A 3,875-nucleotide genomic window follows, 5' to 3' on the forward strand; every position below is an offset into this window, starting at 1 on the left:
GATGCTACGTCACAGTACATGGCTGGGCGGAGGGTGGGTGCGCGATTTGATTCTAAACCGGTAATATTGCTGACATACTTATTTATTTTGTCATGCATTAATCTAGTAATATTATCATTGTCAGCCGAGGATATAGCATTTACAGGGAGTATTCAGTTATGCTAAATCCTATGTAAATGCGGATCGCTACCAATTCTCCCAATTTTTTTTCTCCCCAATAATTTAAATATTCCAACCAAGGAAACTTACTATATACTAACTACTTTGAAAACATCGATCCATTTATTAGGAGTTTTTGATCAGAAATTGTTGATTCGAGCACATTTTCTCGAAGTTCTTCGGCCGTGAAAGTTCAATCTGACAGAAAAATTCTAAAACACGATGTGTAAAAAAAAAGCGTAAAAGTGAAACTACTTCGATTTCGATTATCAGTATTTATTTTTTCGAGTTTCTGATATCAGTATTTATTTTTAACCAAATCGATTTAAATTTGTTGTTTTCTTTTCGATCTGTAACCATTTGTAATTATTGGAAACAATATATTCAATAGTATTATACATTTAATTCGAAAATATTTGGATTTTGTTTATTAAGTATAATATTAATATTGTTATCATAAGGTCTGGCCTGTCAATGGCCTTATCTAATACTGAATGGGTAAAATAAACATACTGACTTCATATGATATAAAATTAAAATCTTATTTTGTAATTAGAATTTTATTTAATATTTAATATTTATCATTTGGTCTATCCTAATAAAATGTTCTAGTTTCCCTTATGATTATTATATTGGCGTTGTATATTAGGTATTGAGGTCACGTATTTATTTATCCCAATTTTTTTGTAAAAGTGTCATGTATGGATAATGGTTGGTACTCTATGAATAAGGGAACCCTCATATCCAGTGGCGCAACTAGGGCGGGCTAGGGGGCCCTATGTTATCAACGTCTATCATTTCAGACTTTATAGGAGATTTTAGTTCATCAATTAAAAAATAAAAACAATATTTATAAAAATTAGTTGATTGTATTAAACTTTAAAGTATATGTAATTTCATAATTTTCCTAATTTAATAATAATGAGCTTTAGAAACTTCAAAATTAATTTAATATTTTAATTAAGTTATAGAAACTATGTATACTATACTTATTATACAGAAGACTATTATTAATACTTATGCTGTAAACATCTATCTTTTGCAACTTTATAGGAGATTTGAGAGCACCTAAAATATATTTTAATTCATCAATTAAAGAAAAGTCATACAAATTAGTTAATAATTATACTTTAAAGTATATAATATGCAAGTTCGTAATATTTTTAATTTAATGATAATGATCTTATTAGAAACTTTTAAATTAATTTAATATATTAATTAATTTATAAAACCTATGTACACTATGCTTACTATGCAGAGGATTATTATTAATACTTAAGTGGTCCACACCTATCTTTTTAGACTTTATAGGAGATTTGGAAGCACCCAAAAAATTCAAAATATATTTTAAATCATAATAAACTTAAACAATAGTTATGAAACGAATCAATAATATCATACTTTTAGCCATATGATTACTTATTTGATGATCACCCCCATTGCGATGGTTTTAATGGTGACTTTTTTAATACTGTAAAAATATAAAAATATAATTATTTTGTTAAAATGTTTTGGTAAATATTATTTACAGGATAAAGCTGTGAAACAGCCAATATTAAAAACGTATTTTCACAATAATGGTTCAAAATAAGAATACTCACTTAAGATCGTTAATTTAAAATCAATAGGTCATTAGTAAACATGGAACAATAGAGTGGTAAATACTATGCTTTTCCAATAAAAAATTAACATATAAAATGTAATAAATTAAATTTTCAAAATTTGTGTAGAAATTGCCAATAAGACAAAGCTACCAGAGTTTAGTAGAAAACATGTGAGGAAAAATAAAAAGAGATAGAGGTAATTTTAAGGAAATATTCCTTAAAAAAATATGTTATGTAGGTACTTGATTCTAATACATTAATCATTAATTTTCAATCTGTTTTATACTTTAGGTATAACTAAACTTTGAAAATCGACCTTTTCAGTGTACCCACTTTGTACAAATAGGTATGCATCAAGTTTAATGAAGTTAATTTTAAGAAAAACACATATTATGGATATCCTTATCATGAAGTGAAAAATAAAAAACTTGAGATTTGTCTCCTTTTTTAAATATAGGTGAGATGAAAGAATACTTCCATGTATTGGGAAATATACTTGTTTGTATTGACTTATTAAATGAAAAGGTTATAATTGGTGACAAAATAAATGATGTTTCTTTAAGAAATTCGGGGGAAATATTATCAAAATATTATTATAATATATTATTATATATATATTCGTTATGTTTTGTTTTTCATTATAGCACTGATTAATTAGATGCTATTTAATGTTTTAAAACAAAAACGTCGACAGTTATCGGCATAGGAATCGACACCGCACGCGGTAGATTAAAAATGACGCACGGAACTAGGCATGTATAGTCCGGCCATTATAAAGTCCGACCCGTGGTCGCAAAAAACACAATATTATAGACTATCTCCAATTTCAATATCTCAAACTATTAAATATAATCATACTATTAATACTAACAATTTCATTAGATCCCGTTAAATTTTGGTAAAATGGTAAACAATCACGTACATTTCACCAGCTCCCCCAAATAAAATTGTTGACATTTTTTTTGTGCTAAACATTAGTGTGCCATTAATGTGAATTTGTATGACTACTTTTAGAATTTGTGTGATACTGGTTTAACCGTAAATTCAAAAACATATATGGGGGGCTGGAGAAATGTTCGCCAGCCCCCCCCCCTCATGGAAAAATAACATTTTTGAAATTTTTCTTTTACTAAACATTAGTGCGCCATTTGTGTGAACTGTGAATTTCTGCGACAACAACCAGAATTTGTGTGACACCCGTTGTACGAGAGAAAAATCGTTTTTCCTTTTTGGGCATTTCCCCAGCCCCCCTCATGGAAAAATTTACAATTTTAAAATTTTTCTTTTGCCAAACATTAGTGCGCTATTAATGTATATTAAATTTTTTTTTTTTTTTTTGTTTTTTTTTTTTTATTATATTATACATACCTTCCGTAAGCATAGCTTGTGTCGAAGGTATAGAGTTAACTATTTTTTTTTTTTTATTTGTAGGTTTTTTGTTGGTAGGGGGAGGAACACGTGTGTGTTTGTTGTGGCAGCATTTTTGATTTGGGCACCCGTAGGTATCTGCCATGCCCGGGTGGGGAATGGCGGCACTTGTTCTCCGGACTTGCCCGAAGAAAAATGCCGCCCAGTGGCCGTGGATCGAACCAGCGACGGCAGCGCCGCAACCGACGCCTTAGGCCGCTCGGCCACCTCGTTCCCCGGTTAACTATTTTATATAACATATAATATGTAAATTTACAATTTGATTTTAGGTGAATACATACTTATTATGAACAATACAATACAGTAAATTATTTCTTATAGATTAGGTTTTTAAGAGAAAAAAAAGAGAAAAAAGATAACAGAGTTTTCATTTACAGATATAAATAATTATTGACTTAAATTAGAGACATAAACAACCATTTTACAACTAATGTTTTGGCATTAAAAATTTTACAGACAATGTTTTTTTTTTGTTATTATAGGCATTGAATTAAAATAGGTTGGACCAAGGTAGTCCACTAATTTTTGACCAAATGATTTTTTTAAATAAATAACTTTTGCATCATAAGCTACTGTTTCTTTTTTATTTAGATTTAACCAGTTATTTGAGTTATTTACTACCCATAAGATAGCAATTTTTTTGAATAGTAAGGCTACTGGTAATACCTTTAAATAATTTAAATT

The sequence above is a fragment of the Acyrthosiphon pisum genome, chromosome X, assembly GCF_005508785.2.
Source record: "Acyrthosiphon pisum isolate AL4f chromosome X, pea_aphid_22Mar2018_4r6ur, whole genome shotgun sequence".
NCBI classification, from domain to species: Eukaryota; Metazoa; Arthropoda; class Insecta; order Hemiptera; family Aphididae; genus Acyrthosiphon; species Acyrthosiphon pisum.